The 18,205-nt window shown below is 43.4% G+C and overlaps 1 non-coding gene across 1 annotated transcript; it reads left to right on the top strand.

Moving 5' to 3' along the window:
* Positions 1-1,321: 1,321 nt before the first annotated feature.
* trnae-uuc (transfer RNA glutamic acid (anticodon UUC)) lies at positions 1,322-1,394 on the top strand. The gene has a single exon. It is a non-coding gene; the product is annotated as a tRNA-Glu (tRNA).
* Positions 1,395-18,205: the final 16,811 nt, after the last annotated feature.

Raw genomic sequence — 18,205 nt, 5'->3', positions numbered from 1 at the left:
AAATGGCAACAAACAAAGGAGCAGTCATTGTCAGAAGGGGGATTTGAACTCAGACCTCTAGCTGGAGACCAGAACACACAGGTTTATAGTGGAAGTAGTTTATTTCTTGAGCCTGGCACCTTAGACCACTCGGCCATCCTGACACACTTGGGCTGATCCAGAGTGATCTGTACACCAGGATAAACAGGAAAAACCAGTCTTCAGCTGCCACACTGAGTCTGGCTCCATTAGGCCTACAGTCACCTCTCACAAACCACCACTGTCCCTTCACTTTCCATGACCTCCCCTGTTCTTGTCTGAAACAAATTGTACATCAGGCAAATGCCACTGACATTGCTGATGTAGAACTGGGATATAGATTGAAGTGATACCGCCTGGTCTATGACATAATTCTACTTCTAAAGGTCAGTCAATATTTCAGAGTTATTGTTGCAAATTTTAACCACGAACACGCCACTGCAGTGAAGGCATTGAATCCTAATCAGCAGACTATGAGGGAAGACATATATCTCTATCACCTGGTCACAGCCTGATTCGGCATTGTGTCTCTCATCCTTCTGCACATGATCCCCTCGGCTCCATCACGGTGTTGTCACATTGTCATGGTTAATAATGCACAGACTATCCTGCCATCTATTACATTGCAGTTTCTACGGCATGGAACCCTACCTTACAGGGCACAGCCTTCGCTCTGTAGCGCAGTATTGAAAGCAATGGTCTTGTAAAGCACCAGTCACGAGGTTACTTCTAATTGGAGGAGATGAGAATGTTTGTACAACGACAGCATCCAACATCTAAAAGAGGACATTCAATATTGTCTGAAATTATGACAATCTCATTTTCCCCACAGGCCAGCAGTGAGGTGAGGTGAGGTATTATAAACTGCAGGTTGACAAGGAAACAATGGGGGAGCAACACGGAGAGGGGAGCGGCCGAATGCTTTATTTCTTTGCTGTAATCAGATTCTGGTTTTGAAGTGTGAAATGGGACTATAGAACCCAAATGGGTGAAATCCTGCTTTCTTGGGGTTGGTCTCTGCTGAGGCCTTTGTCACCTTCTGGGAAATGTGCCTGTGTATTACCTTCTGAGGGTGAACATGTGGCCCAGTTCCCCAAGGGAACGTGAACGTCTCAAACAGCCGGCCCATCGTCTCGTAACACACAAGGCTATGGGCCAAGGCTGGAAACTGGGATGGTGAGCCTCCTTCTGTGCTGTAAAAACACGATGATTCAGTCATTTTTCAGGAGAAACAACTGTCGTAGAAAGAGAAAAAAAGCCAGAAGTTGTGCCGTTAAGAAACAATGCACTCATATCCTCCACTATCCCTGGTGGTCCAGTGGTTAGGATTCGGTGCTTTCACCGCCGCAGCCCGGGTTCGATTCCCGGTCAGGATATCAAGTTTTATTTTTCCTGATGGTGACAACGCAAAGGCAGTGCAGCTCCGTCTGCAATCCTTTCAATGTCAGTTCCTGTCCCCGAGAACATCAGGGTCCATGTTCCAGCCGCTGAAAGAGGGGAAAGGTGCCTGAGGCGTCACTGCTCAGTCAGGCTACTCACCTTTGTGTTGTGTTGTTAGCAGGGACATCAGCAGGAAGGGTAACATTCACAAGATAAACAACCAGCAAAGATAATCACAGTCGCCACTTCAATTCAATTGTATCCCCTTTGTGTCGCAGTGAGTTTCACTGCCATTTGTCATCAGGAAGCTACAATTCACCCGAGCGAGTCTGCTCAGCCATTCAATGAGATCGCTGCTGATCTGAAAAATGTCAAATCCGCTTTCCTGCTCTTCCTCCATAACCTGAGGTAAACTCGAGCCTAATCACAACATCATATATTACCGATATTTTTCGGAAGTTCGGATGACTTCAGTGACCTGTGCATGTTTGCATGAAATTGAATAAAATGAAATGAGCGAAAAAAAGCCCTTCCCACAATTCAACCCAGTGCAGGGTCAGCCATATGACAAAAGTAAGAGAGCAAAAACATTACCTCTATTTCTCCCAGCACAGATTTCTCTCTTGATGGGTTGAATATTTGCAAACTGTCATTATAATTGTGATATTATCAGGGACAGATCCTCACTCAATACACAAACAACTTTGCTTCCAAAATATATTTTGCCTCAGATTAAAATTGCTGTGCATCTTGTCATACAGCTTGAGGTCCCAATTATCCCTGCTCCATGTCAATAGAAGCTGCACCGGGTGAGGTTGGAGCTCACAGACTCGGCATTTCACGCGTCTCTATGGCCATAGAAGGACTGCGCGCTCACCGATTGCATTACTTCTATCTGTATCCCCCCAGTCACTGTCTGATTCACCAGTGTATCGCTCATCCTTCTGCACATCATCCCCGTGGCTCTATCTCGATTTAGTCACATTGTCTTGTCTCATAATGCACAGACTATCCCGTCATCTATTTTCACAGCGTATGTCTGCACGTTCATTGCCATCCCCATTTCCGGTTATATCTTCGTGTCTGGGTCACTGAGTTTCCCTGGTTCTGGGCCCAGGAACTGGGATTATATGGTTGTATGCAGCAATGGTTACTTCCTTGTGTGAAAGAGTTGATGAAATATCCAATGTTAAACTAGATTACGATTGAAAGGTACATTTCAACTAGAGCCAGCACTATACACTGAGTCTTTGATATTTCGTAGAAATCTATCAATCTCAGTCTTCAATATAATCATTGATGGAATTGCCACAGTCCCTGGTAGCATCGTAATTACAGATTCCAGCCCTCTGTGAATCCCCACATTACAGCGCCCTGCATGGATAGAATTCCTGTTGTCGATCTGGTGCTGTTCCTAACATATCCTCTGCCACTGTAGTTATTGTTTGTTGCACACCAGCGAACTCATGTGGTGCCGTGATCGGATTCTGGTTAGTACTCTGTGTTGTGGCCATAGCAACCTCGGCTCGAATCTGAGTCATGGCAGTGGGTGCTTGCTGTATTTCTTTTTAATCCTTGTGCCATCGGCCACAGAAATGTGGCAAGTATCAAACATTTTTTACGTGAAAATATTCTTTGAGGTGGTGACAATCATCTCTCAACCCTGGCTCTCTCACATATCTGCATTTGATGTGTCAGAATTCAAACCCACCACTTAGAGAATTTTCTCCCTCCCACAATCACTAACTCTCCTTTATGTCCCTCCTTCCACTTCACTGAGACACTGCACAATCTAACATCCATTTTCACATTGACATTGTTCATTCTGTCTTGTCGCAGTCAGTGTTGCTGAGTGAACGTGGCCTGTCTCACCACCAGGAATAAACCAGGTGAAATATTTAGACACTGGGACGGTCAGATCAAGGCTCATGGAGCAGCTTTTACGAACATGGACCAGTGATTATTGGAACATCAGGCCTAGGAAAATGAGCCATGGCAATAATGAGCAACATGGACTGCATCGGAAAAGACCAGTTTCAGTGGCTTTCTGTAACATTCATTGTATTTGTTCATTTCGCTATAGCGAGAGTATTGGGGGCTGTTCATTAATTCACATTATTGTGGGATGTGATAGCACCAGAAACTGTGCCGAAGAGATTTACCAGGATATTGTCTCACCTGAAGAGTTTCCGTTATGAAGCGAGTTTGAACATTCTGTGGCCATTTTCCTCAGAGCAGAGGAGATGTACAAAATAATGAGGATAGACGATGTAAACGCTTCCCCTTGAGGGAGGGATCAATCACCGGGGACCATAGATTTAACGGAAGAGGAAGGAAGTTTTGAGTAAATTTACAGAAAAACGCTTTTAGCCAGTGGATGTTTGGAATCTGGATGCCACTGCTTGCAAGTGTCCTAGAGGCAGAGATGCTTATGACTTTAAGAAGCATTCAGCTGTGAATTTGTGATGCTGTGGCATTGACGATTATGGGCGAAGCAATCGAAGTAGAATTTGGATACTGAACCGATTGTATGTGATTGGTGCACATGTCAAGGGCTTAAAGGGGCATTCGCACCTGATGCCCTCATTAGCATTGTGGTCAGCCTCCCCACCTTACACGAGGGAGACCAGGTTTCAATTTCCTACTGGACCCGACCCAAGTATTTTTGGGGCCTTTCAGCAAAATGGACACAGCTTTGATTTCAGCTTCAGCTGGTGTCAGCATGGAGTTTGCACATTCTCACCATGTCTGCGTCTCAGTGCTTCTATTTCTTCCCATGGTCTAAACGTATGCAGGCTAGCTGAATTGAACATATAGAACACAGAAGTGTTCAGCGCAGGCTGTTCAGCCCACAATGTTGTGCCAAAATATTATCCCACGTGAAGATCAAACTACCCTGCATACTTTATATTTTACGATCATCCTCGCAACTGTCCAAGACTCGGTTACATGTCCCGAATGTATCTGACTTGAATACCACCGCCGACAGAGCATTCCATGCACCCACCACTCTCTGTGTAAAGAACCTACCTCTGACATCGCCACAATACCTTCCTCCAATCCCCTTAAAAGTATGACCCCTCATAATAGTCACTTCTGCTCTGGGAAAAGTTCTCTGGGTATCCATGCTATCTATGTCTCTCATCATCTTATTTACCTATATCAAGTCACAGCTCATCCTTCTTTTCTCCAAAAAGAAAAGCCCGAGCTCCCTCAACCTTCCCTCATAAGACCTGCTCTCCAGTTCAGGCAGCATCCTGGTAAATTTCCTCTGCACCCACACAGAAGCTTTCCCATCCTTCCTAAAATGAGACGATCAGAACTGAACGCAATATTCCAAGTGTGATCTAACGAGTGTTTTAAGCAACTGCAGTATATCCTTGCAGCTTTTAAACTCAATTCTCTTGCCAATGAAAGCCAACACACCATACACCTTTTCAACAACACTATTAATTTGGGTAGGGACTTTGATGGGTCTATCGATGTGGACCCCTAGATCCCTCTGTTTCTCTACATTAACAAGAACATTAGGTTAACCCTAAATTCTGTATTTAAAGTCAACCTTTCAAAATGAATGACTTCACACTTTTCCAGGTTGAATTCTATCTGCCCCTTCTTTGCCCAGCCTTTCATCTTGTCAATGACCCATTGCAAACTCCAACAGCCCTCCACACCAACACCATGCCACCAAACGTCGTGTCATCATCAAACTTACTAACCCAGCTTTCCACTTCCTCATCCAAGTCATTTATGAAGACCACAAAGAGTGGGGTTCCCAGAACAGATTCTTTCAGAACACCACTGATCTCCGAGCTTCATGCTGAATAATTTCCATCTATTACAACCCTCTGGGTTCCATTCTGTCTGCAGACAACAAATATTTCCATGAATCCCATGTTTCCTAGCTTTCTAAATGAGCCTACCTTGGAGAAGCAAATCAAATGCTTCTCTAAAATCCATGTGCACCACATCCATGCTTGATCTTCATCAATGTCATTTGCCACACCCTCAAAGAATTCAGTAAGGCTTCTGAGGCATGATCTGCCCCTCAAAAAGCCACACTGACTATTTCTAATCAAATTGTGCATGTCCAAATAATCATAAATACTGTCTGTCAGAATCCTCTCCACTAATTTGCCCACCACAGAATGACTGACTCTTCTGTAATTCCCAGGATTATCCCTATTCCCTTTCTTGAACAAGGGAATAACATTTGCCACCCTCCAATCATCTGGTATTACTCCAGTAGGCAGTGAGGACGCAAAAGTCATCACCAAAGGCAAATCATTCTTTCCCTCGCTTCATCCTCCTTCCTAACATCAACCTGTTTGAGCGTATGTGTCTTTTTCATGCTATCCTCACAAATGTTAAGGCCCCTCTCACTGGTGAATACTGAAGCAAAGTATTCATCAAGGCCCTCCCCTGCTATGTCTGACTCTGAGCGCAAGTTCCCTCCCACTATCCCTGGTCGGCACCACCATTACTCTGACCATCCTCTTGTTCCTCACATAAATATAGAATGCCTTGGGATTTTCCTTCATCCAACTGTGGATCCATGGGGACTGTGAGAGGAGTTACAATTCCACATACAAGCTGCAAACACATCGGCGCAATCATATCAGGAAGAAACTGTTGACTTGCTGGATGTGTGAGAAGGCATTCACAGCGGTTCACAGTGGAAAGGGGCTGTTTCCCTGCTGTGGGAGTTGCAAGGAATTCATTCAGCCATTCCGCCTGCTGACACACCAATGGGTCCACACTGGGGAGAGACCATTCACCTGCTCCAGGTGAGGGAAGGATTTCTCCCGGTCATCCAGCCTGTTGAAACCCCAGCAGGTTCACTCTGAAGAGAGACCCTTTAAATGTGCAGATTGTGGGAAGTGCAATAAAAGCTCAAGTGGACTTTTGTACTGCCAACGTGCTCACAGGTGCTGTCACTGTGGGGCTGGGTTCACGGCATCATCAGCCCTCACTGTACATCAGCAAATACACACTGGGGAGAGGTCATTCACCTACTCTGTGTATGTGAGAAAATTCACTCAGACATATAGCTTAAAGAAACACCAGTGGGTTCACAAGTAACTTCAGTAATTGGACATTTCTTTTGTTTGTTCATGGGATCATGACATCAGAAGCTCAGCTAACTTTTATCATCCGTTCTAACTGCCCAGAGGATGGTTCAGAATCAAACTAATGGTTATAACATGGATTCACATGGAGGTCAGAATAACAATGGTTCCCAGACCCGATGGCATTGAGTTGATCTTCTGGTCTCTTGTCCCGTTTCTGGAACAATAGTGAATAAATTGGTGCAATTGATTTAAAAGTGAAAGACCAAAATGTTTCTTTTTTCTCTCTGATTCAGCGTGCACTGCTGTTTTCTCAGTTGTTATTGACAACCTCATGGCCCTCACACCATCACCTGTTCCGGAGAGTGTTACAGGAAGGAGGGAATGGTCAACTGTATCTGGTCACTCAAAAGGTCACTGGACCTGAAAGGGTAACTCGGATTTCTTTCATAGATGCTGCCGGGCCTGCTGAATTTTTCCAGCAATTTCTGATTTTGTTTCTGATTTCTCTGCATTTGCAATTATTTTTGCAATTTTTAAATCAATATTCACCTTGTCTGTTTCAGAGGAGCCTCATTGATCGGTTTGGTCGGTTTTGGGAATTGAAAGTTAAGCCACAGATCAGGCAATGATCTAACTGAATGACAGAACAGGCTTGAGGGGCCGAATGGTCTACTCCTGTTCCGATAAAAGTTTTCCATCTGAAGCTTGTGGCAATATTTCCCCTCACTCTTCACTTCACATCCCTGACTGTTACACTATGTGCTAATACTGGCTGAGCAAATCTCCTGCGTTTGAACTCAGTCTGTTACTATTCAGTGCCCCTTCTTCGACTGCGCGGGTTTGACTCTCATCAGAGAATGTTGTCTCGACGGCAGAAATTCACCAAAGATCCTCAGGCAGCACCTTCCAAACACATAACCACTTCCAACTGGAAGAACAAGGGCAGCAGATATATGGGAAGATCACCACCCCCTCGTTCCCCTCCAATTCACTCACCATCCTGGCTTGGAAATATATCACCGTTCCTTCACTGTCGCTGGGTCAAAATCCTGGAATTCCCTCCCGAAAAGCATTGCGGATCACCACACATCAGGAGGACTGCAGCAATTCAGGAAGGCAGCTCACCACCACCTTCCCAAGGGCAACTACTGATGGGCAAGAAATGCTGGACCAGCCAGGGTCACCCACACCCGAAACATTAGTTTAAAAAATACTGTGTGAACAGTCACAACAGGAGGATCCTGGAGTCTCATTCCCCTGGAACAAAAACAAAGTTGCAGGAACAGCTCAGCAGGTCTGGAAGCATCTGTGACCCTTCCTCATTCCCCTGGATCTACCAAACCTGTTTATTATTTCCACTTCCTCCTTCATTCTGACTCTTTAATTTTTCAATTGCCGTCCACTCGCCTTTTGAGCTCTTCAAAAAACCCCATTTGGGAAAATTAGAGAAAGCAGGAATTAACGCAGGAAACTGGGGCGTGGGTGGAAGAATGAGGAGAGGCCACATCAAAGAAAGCTCCCATTCCAACAACAGAGCTTCTCAAAACACAAAGGCAGCATGAAAGCTTGAGCTGAATGAACATGGTGATGTGTGGCCTGTCATGAGAAAAGTGTGACCATGATCACAAATGGTTAAGATCACAGGATCCTGACAGTGCAGAAGGAGGCCATTCAGTGCATCCAGTCTGTACTAGCTCTCTATCCCACCCTACTCCCATAAACCCCACATTTACCGCAGCTAACCCAACCACCGAACCTGCATACTCGCGGACAATTTAGTGCGGCCAATCCACCTCTCTTGCATTTTTAGACTGTGGGAGCATCACCTTTTAGCTCTAAAGAGGCGAAATTGTGGATTAATGCTAAAAAAAAATCAACTCTGAAACAATTTCATGGTTTTTGTTTCCAAAATTAAAATCTGGGGAATGCTGCAGCCACAACGATTTCAGTTTCTCTCTGGAGGAAGAGAATTTAAAACTCTGAACCAGGGGCGCAGTGAGCTGACAGAGGCCTGGGACCAGAAATGTAACAGATTCTGAGCAAGGTGGGGGTGAGACAAGGGCAAAAGGCAGATGTCACCGGGGGAAGGCAGGAGAGATTAAATTGCAGAAATGTCATTCGTCCTTCAAGGCTTCAGGGAATGGTGTTAGGGCTGGAAAAGAAACAAATAAACAAAAGATGTGCCTGGCGCCAGGTATGCAGTGGATCCAGACACAAATTGAAACAAGAAATGTAAACAAATTGGGGCAGAGATCACAGTCTGAAATTGTTCATCTCAATGATGAGGCCAGAAAGCTGTAAAGCCTGGCTCGTTCTATTCCAGCCAACACACACATGATGGGCTAAGGGTGAATGCTGCTGTCCAGCCAACAATACGCACATCACACAAATGAATTAAAAAAGGCCTTGCTCTGCTCTGTAATTTTCTGTTACTTTTGTTCTGACATTTGCAGTTTGTTCCTGATGATGGCTATAAATCTAAAATTAAACTAGAGTTTAGTATCCGAGAGAAATGTAAAAGAAGTCAGCTTTGCTTCAAACACATCATTGTAGTTTGTTGCATTTGTCCTGAGGGTTGAACAGCACCTAGAGCCCAGAAAGGACAATCTTAGCTGGCTGGGGGTGGAAATCGTATGGTAGCTAGCTTCAGACGTCACCGCCCTGCATAGATTTTGGAGTCTGCACAGAATAACACAAAAGACAGGGAGTACAAGTCCCTTTGTAGATCAATATTTTTTCAAACAATCCCTCTTCAAATATTGTGCTGTTGTTCTATTACTTCCCACCAAAGTGCACAAGGTCACATACATCCTCCTTGCTCTTCATCTGCCAGATGTTTTCCCAGTCATTCCACTTGTCTCAATTGCCTTGGAGAACCTTTCCATCCTCCGCACCACTCACAGCCCCAGTTTTGTACTGTCAGCAGACTTGGAAACATTGCATTTGATTCCCTCAACCAAACTTTTGATATGTTTTGTGAATACCTGGAATCTCTAATTTACACCACGAAACTTTCAATCCAACAAAAAAAAATCCATTTATTCTTGCTTACTGTTTCCTGTCAGCTTCCCCACTATGGCACCATATATTTGGCCCAATCCCATGTGTTTTACTTTACACATTGGGCTTGGGAATCTATCAAAAACCTTTCCAAAACTCCAAATGCATTGCATCTATTCCATCTCCAAAATTTATCTCCAGGTTGGTTTGTCAAATACGAATCCCAGATCATAAACCAACATTGTCTTTGTCTGTGCCCATTAAAACCGGTCGCAATAATCTCTCTAAATTAGTTTATTTGCTAATTTCATTCTACTTCTTTTTCTCACCACACTCAGATTTCCTAGTATTGCTGAGAAGGTCATCTTTTTATCTTTTCTTCTTTTAATCAAAAACTGAAGGAGTTATGTCATACTTCTGCTATTTCCTTGTTATTTGTTCTCCACTGTCTGGTTTCAGAATGTTTTCTCATGTGTTCCCTATTGGTAACCTTTTGGAAGCAGTTGCAGTTCATTCTTATAGCCTTTGTTATTATAGTCTCCAGAAACCCAACAATTCCTGCCCTATGCTGCTCAATGGTTGAACATCCACAACCATACAATCACAGAAGCATGCCCATTAGTCCCATTTTCCTACACGAGGCCCGTAGTCCTGAATATTATGACACTTCAAGCGCTCATCCAAATACTGTTTAATGGGTTGTGAGGTTACCCATGACAACTCCTCTCAGAAAGTGCATTCTAGACCCCAGCACTCTCTGTGTGAAAACAACACTTAAATTTTCTTTAACTCTCAAACGCTTCAATTTGAAAGTGTGCTGCCTTTTTCTTGGCCCTTTTACTAAAAGGAGCAGCTGCTTTCTTTTGACACTGTTCATACCTCTCATTCTTGTATATGTGAATGACTTTGCTTATTATTTGGTTATTTATCCAAAAATGCACATCATGCTCTGGGTCTCTGAGTTCAACTCCTGCCAAGTGAGATGTTGGAATTTGAATTCAAAAAAAGTCTGGAATTAAAACTTGAATGATGAAGGTTAAACCGTTGGCAATTGTCAGGAAAACCAATCTGATTCACTCATAACTTGTAGGGAAGGAAACTGCCATCCATCACTGCTCTGGCCTACATGTGTTCCCACACACCCAATAATGTCACAGGCTCTAACTACCCTCTGGGCAATGAGGGATGGAATGACTGTTGGCTCAGCCAGTGAAGCCCACATCCTGTGATTGAACAGAGAAAAGTGTTCGGGCTGGTTCTGGGAGGTGAATAGAGAATGGGATATAACTAACCATTTCAGCTGATCTGAAAATACATACATTTAATGTTTTCTTTCTTGTGATTGAGCCCTTCAAACCCTCACTCCATTAACATTGCAGTGTGACCATGCACACGACATCATGGTGGTGAAGACCAACTGTCCTGGCAGCACCCGCAGCCTCTTCATTCAGAAGCAGGCAGCCATTCCCATTGTTTTAAGATCTTCATGTAGAAATATAGGATGGTATCTTGGATAAAGGCCACGCCCTTGATACAGAATCCAAAACACTCTCCTCCTCACGACTGCTCACCACCAACCAACCACATAAAAATATCCCGTGTGTACTGAGAGTAATGAGGCAACTCGGACCATCACGGAGTCGCCATCAGGATGGTAGAACAACGCTTCCAATGTCTGAAAGTTTCAGAGAGAACCCTCTAGCACACACAGTATCACTAGGTCCCAGAATCTCCCTCCATTCATGTAACATATAGCCTTTTGTTCTTCCTGAAAGTCTCACAGGTTCACAATTACCAACATCATATTTCATCTGCCAAATTGTCAGTTGCTTATCCACTTACATTCTCTCTACCTCCTCCTGATAGCTTAATTTCCTGCTAATCTTAGCATCACTGACAAATATAGTTAGAGTACATTTTGTTGCACTTATCTAAACCATTGATACAGGACAATGCCCAAATATAATAGTTCACTTCCCGTCTGGCCTTCTCACCAACCCTGCCACTCGGATCAGGAGGCCGCCAACTCACAAGGTAAGTTTTTAAATGCAGAATATTGCCTTCCTGGCTGCCCCCTGTCTCGTTCTCTCACCACTCCCTCCAAAATCGTAAATCTGGATTGTAAATTGTTGATGACCTTACACTGGTCCCTGAGGAATTCCATTCGATACAGCTTTCTAATATAAAAGTAAGTAGTTATTTCTGCTCTGTATTTAATTTTAGCGAACCAGGACTCCCTGTTCCTGTGTAGCAGCCGAGAAAGATTACATGGCCTCCTCCTGTGTTGTGTAGCCGGCTGTTGAGTTGTTTCTGAGCTCTGCAATACACCATTAGGGACGTTTGTTGTCAGATAATGAGGCTGAGGTTGTATTGTCAATGATACTGATTCCTGAGCAACTAAAAGACGAGAACAGAACATAGACTAACACTTGAGTGGAATGCTGCACTGTCAAAAATTGCAGACGCAGCAATAAATCTAGTCTGCCCCCTCAATCAGGTTCTCAATTTTCCCCAGACATGTATTGAACAGGAGGGGAAATTTCTTCCTAGCGTTGTTTACTTTTGTCCCAAAACAGTCCCACCAATACAAATAATGTTCATGATGAATGGCATTTTTGGCTGTGGGCGCTGTGTGGAAAAATTGCTCCAGTCCCTGCACAATAAAACAAACAATTGTCACTGAGGGGCGACCTTATAGAGGTTTGTAACATTATGGTAAATCTGAGTAAAGAGTCAAGGTCTTTTCCCTGGGGTTGGGGGAATCCAAATCCAGAGGGCAAAGGGTAACATGAGAGGGGAAAGATTTAAATGCAACCGGCAGGGCAACTGGGTGATGTGTGCATGGAATGAGCTGCCAGAGGAAGTGGTGGAGGGTGGTACAATTACAACATTTGAAAGGCATCAGGTTGGACATATGAGCAGGAACGTTTGAGAGAGGTATGAACCAAATTGTTGGCAAATGCGGCTAGATTTATTCAGGATATCTGAACAGCATGGATGAGTTGGATCAAAAGGGTCTCCTTCCATGATGTATATCTCTCTGACTCTATGACTGAATATTTCTAGAAATAACAACGATTGCCTGCCTGCCACTAAATTTTATCTTGAACTTTCCCAATTCATTACAGCTAACCTGGCAATCTAGACTCATGGATTCCATGATGTTTGACAGTAACAATTAAAAATTCAATGTTTATGTCATGTAATATGCAGTATATTGTTGTCACTATTCCTCAAAAGCTCCTTCAGCCCAAAGTTAATAATTAGCGTTTCTGACCACACAACACTAAAGTCAAAATTACTTGGTCTCTGGTTTGGTTCACAACATTCTCTTCAACCTACCTCATACACACGTGTGGATTTTATTGTTTCATTTTGTTAGCAGTCACTTACTTCACGGAGTTTACATGCAACTTGAGATAATCCATTATGACTGCAGATTCCACAATACTTGCGTATCTAATCTTCAAAGCATAAGTTGTACAAAATATGTACTACAGTTTTGGTTCAGTTATAAAACATGTAAATATTTGTTTCTTCTTGCTGTTTGTAAGCTCCACCCTAACTGATTCAGTGGAATCTGAGGGGGTGGCCTGTGGTGTTATTAGTGATGGACTTGGACAAGACATTCAATGAGGCTCACCTTGATGCTGAGATTATCTGAAGAAACATCCAGAAATATAGGATGAGTATCTGTATTCATTCCATTACTGCCAGTAAAAGTGCCACTGTATTCTTTCTGCTCCTTCACACCCATTCTATATCTGTTATAGCAACTAACTCCGAACAAGGTTCACACTCTGTCACCAAGTGAGGCTCAAACTCTTACCACTCCCACTACTGAATGCAATGCCTTTATTGCCTCACACTGTCTGTCACCTCGGCAACATCCCTGCAAAAAATAAAACGCATGGAGTCAACACTGTGGACTGACTCACTCTGGACACCTCATCATTTCACCCAGCCTGCACTATCTCTTACACCAGTGCCATTCTTTCACCCTCACTCACAACTGTCCCTTCCCTCATTCGAGGAGAAACAGCCTGTAATAAGACAGTAAAAGCCAAGCCATATGGTACAGTGCCCGACATCCGTTCCCTTACCCCTCCCACCCTCCTACTCCTATTGTTGAGTGGACCCTGGCACAGGCTCGAGATGACCAGAACGACTCATGTGGAGATTCTGAAAGATCGAAGCTCCACCAACTGAGATGTTTTGCTCAATTAACGGCAATTCTCACATTAAACCCACTGTCATTTCTGATATCAGTTGTCTCATCTCCAAAATAGATATCTCATTGCACAGAGATGCAGATACAAAAATACACAGAAACATTGGTAAACACCCCGATATACTAACACACACAATACATATACAGAGATAAACACACACACACACACGCACGCACGCGCGCGCGCGCGCACACACACACACACACACACACACACACACACACACACACACACACACACACACATACACAGAGATACAATCAAGTGCAAATAGACATAAACACACACAGAACCACACAGGCTGATTCATAGATGGATAACCACAGACACAAGTACACAGACACATAAACACATGCACAAAGAGACACATGCACATGTACAGAGGTATAGAAACTCCAGTATCTTTAAGACAGAAATAGATGGTTTTTTCAGTAATAAGGGGATCAAGGGTTACAGGGGACGGCAGGAGAATAATGCTGAGAAATATGTAAGACATTATTGAACAGCATATCGGATCCGATTGGCCAAATGGCCTAATTCTGCTCGTTTTTTTATGTTTCCATGATGTTATGCTATCTGATATTCTCTTTCCAAGAGAGCAGTGAAGGCTGAGTTTGATGCATATTTGATTGGAAAGAGTCAGTGGTAATGTGAGTCAGGTTTTGAGAGCCAAATGGTTTCTGGTTAGTCTAATTATTGTGTCCTTGTGTCTCAAAAGAATTGGTGATTTGATGTTAGGTGAACACATCTTTAACGTAACAGACCTCCATTGAAATAAGGATGTCCCTTCCGCTTTATTGTTGTGCTATCTGTGGTACCCTCATCCACAGGAAGCAGGGAAGCCTCGGTTATTGGAGATATTCATGGCTGAACTCGGCTGATCATGGCTGGTCTGGACAGTCAATGTTTATTGGGAAAAAAATAGGAAAGGGACGGTCAGACACATTCAGATGGTCAGACACAATCTGATCAGCAATGAGCAAACAACTGCTGCCACTAACTGATGCATTGTTCTCTGAAATCACCCCTCATGGCTGTTCCAGAGTACAGGACCACTCCATGCAGCCAGTCAGGATTGTTACATACGATCCGTGTTCTCCATAGAGATCAGAAGCTGGTGGGAATCGTTAACTGATTTAGAACGAAGGTATTGTGGCTGTTGCTGGGATTGCAGATAACGTAGCACTCACTGCAGGGTCACACACCAGCTGCACATTAATGTGGTGAGACTTTATTCAAAATCTTGACACCTCTCTCTCTCTCTCTCCCTCTCTCTCTCTCCCTCTCACTCTATCTCTCTCTCTGTATATATACTTGAAGATTGGGCGTGGGATTGGAGAAACATCCTCAGAGGCAATTAAACTATCCAAAATCATGCATCTTCAGAAAATAAAAAAAGTGAGTCATGGAATTTATCACTTTATTAGTGTCTGTTTAGAACATATAGATAGACCACAACCCTCAAGTTTCAATCTAATTATCTTTCATTTTCTCACAGTGCTACAGATTAATCTTCACTCACTCCTCATGGTACCATCATACCAGTGATTAGCCTGGTGAAGCTCCATTCTGTCTGTGACAAGGATATAATTCCTTATAAAAGAGAGAATATCTGTCCAAAATTCCGAAAATGCTGCCTCAGTAACACTCACAGGTTTTTCATAATAGTTTGTTATCCGTACTTATCCATCTACAAAACAGACAACAACGGGAGGACACAGTACGACCTAACATACCGGCCACACTGCCCTACATCAAAAGCATATCGGAATTGACAACAAGACTCTGAAAAGCACAAGGAATCATGGTATCCCACAAACGCAAAGCCACTCTCCGACAAGAGTTAAAGACCCTATTCCCACAACATGCAGAACGAACATGGTTTACAAAATACCAGGCAATGAATGCATCAGACAGACAGGAAGGAAGCTAGCCATCAGACTATATGAACATCAGTCAGCAGCAAAACGGCACGATGAACTCTCCTTAATGTCTGTATATTCCGACAATGAAGACTATCAATTTAATTTTGGCAAGGTAACCATAGGACCTCAAGCCAAAAGTAGACGTGCATGGTTGGTCCTAGAGCCAAAACACCCGAACAAAAGCAAGTCTGCGTGGCGAGCAAGCCAACAACGTCATCCACAATCCAAGCTGCAGATCTTTGCAAAAACCTATCTGTTTATTTCCTGTGGCGGGTAAGGCCATTCCTTCTCTATGCATTGTGGCTGATATAGAATGTAAAAGCTCCTTGCATATGTATGTCAGCATCAATAAAGCCAGCACCAGAGGTGCCTGTGGAGATGACCATCACTCTCAGAGAGAGACTCAGTGAGAGAGAATGCACTTGAAATAGGGAATTGCCACATACCTGAATGGAAATGAGTTGTAGGAATATGATAAACAAGCATAGGAAGGGAGTTATCTTTACTTTTGCTCTACTTTCATGTGATGTATGCAGTCCTGGTCATGCCAGCATGTTATCCCTGTCCTGAACTGAGTGGCTGGTTCAGCTGTTCCACATAACAAGAAAGAATATAGCAGTTTGCTGTGGGTGTGCAGTCACATGGAAGTCACATACCCAGTGAAGGGTGAAGCATTACATTCTCCAAAGGACATTAGCTTGGGCTTTTTTTTAAATAACAAAGATCATGTTTTCACTTAAATGTCGCCAACTTCCTTTTTGAAATACCAACAGGCTTTTATTCTGTGCCTCTAGATTATGAGTCAATGACTTGAGCAAAAGGCACTGTCTTCCCGTCTGATAGATTCTGTGCCAAGAACAAGTTAAACATCTCAGGCGTCATTATTTTGCAACAGAAACATAGTTAGAAGGGACTTGAAGTTGTATCCAGATTTAATAAAGGCACAAATGATGGCTTTTTCAGAAGTTACACTGAGGCTGAGGAAGACACTGCAAAAACATGATGGCGGTAATGGGGAAGATCGGTGAGTGGCGAGGATATGAAGCTGTAAATCTGTGCAGGGAGCAAAAAAGTGTCATGGAATTTGAGAACAATCCAGTTCCTCCTCACATATTGGTGAGTAACCTTTAAATAGTAACCTGCTGGTTATAATTTGTAAAGAGTGGAATTTTTGATTGGAACGGAAAATGTTGAATTCCACCTTTCCAAAATTTATACATCATGAGCCGCAAGTCAGTTCAAACTGGTTTAAGAGACAATGAGACTTACCGGGAACACCAACTATAGCAAGGATGGGATCGTAACCAGCTTGAATAACCATCAGTACATCATAAATCCGCAATGCTAATGATATCCAAGGCTGAGAAAGCCAGTAAAGACCATCGGATAAACTCCTGTCCATTGTTGGAATATTCCAACCTATTGTACTCAGGCTCTAGTCTCCACTCTGCCTCTCCCTGGAGCTGCTGATCCCTGTGGGTGCTGTGGGCGATGTTCCTGTGCATGCAATGGGATAACACATTGAAAGGAGTCCCTTATTCATAGAACAGGCAAACCCTCCAGTGACACGTTTAGGATCCACAGAGACTGACAATAATCGGAAACACTGAACAAACAGCTTCAATTAACCCTTTTCTTGATTTATTCAAATTCAAAATAACATTTCACTTTTACACATTTTTCATGGGCCGTGTGAGCATAACTGAGAGGAGGGATATTAGAGATAGTCAACCAATTGTGCTCAATCATTCAACCTGCTTTGGATATGGGAGTAATGCCAAAGGATTGTCGGAACATAAATATGCTTATCTGTTCATAAATGGTTACATCCATCCTGTAAATACTGATCAGTCATGATACTATCAGTAAAACATTTATAGTCCATAATCTAGCGCCGAATGGCCTGCTCTGGCACCTATTGTCTATTGTCTATTAGGATACTGATTGTGGATGATCAGCCATGATCATAATGAATGGTGGTCCTGGCTCGAAGGGCGGAATGGCCTACTCCTGTAGCTATTGAGTATTGTCTGTTAGGATACTGATTGTGGATGATCAGCCATGATCATAATGAATGGTGGTGCTGGTTCGAAGGGCGGAATGGCCTACTCCGGCACCTATTGTCTATTGTCTATTAGGATACAGATTGTGGATGATCAGCCATGATCATAATGAATGCTGGTCCTGGTTCGAAGGGCGGAATGGCCTACTCCTGTACCTATTGAGTATTGTCTGTTAGAATACTGATTGTGGATGATCAGCCATGATCATAATGAATGGTGGTGCTGGCTCGAAGAGCCGAATGGCCTACTCCTGTACCTATTGAATATTGTCTATTAGGATACTGATTGTGGATGATCAGCCATGATCAAAATGAATTGTGGTCCTGGCTCGTAGGGCGGAATGGCCTACTCCTGCACCTATTGTCTATTGTCTATTAGGATACTGATTGTGGATGATCAGCCATGATCATAATGAATTGTGGTGCTGGCTCAACGGGCCGAATGGCCTACTCCTGCACCTATTGTCTATTGTCTATGAGGATACTGATTGTGGATGGTCAGCCATGACGATAATG

The sequence above is a fragment of the Stegostoma tigrinum genome, unplaced genomic scaffold (assembly GCF_030684315.1).
Source record: "Stegostoma tigrinum isolate sSteTig4 unplaced genomic scaffold, sSteTig4.hap1 scaffold_58, whole genome shotgun sequence".
Taxonomy (NCBI): Eukaryota; Metazoa; Chordata; class Chondrichthyes; order Orectolobiformes; family Stegostomatidae; genus Stegostoma; species Stegostoma tigrinum.
Note: the sequence above shows the minus strand (reverse complement) of the source record. Positions and strands in the feature narration are given on the sequence as shown.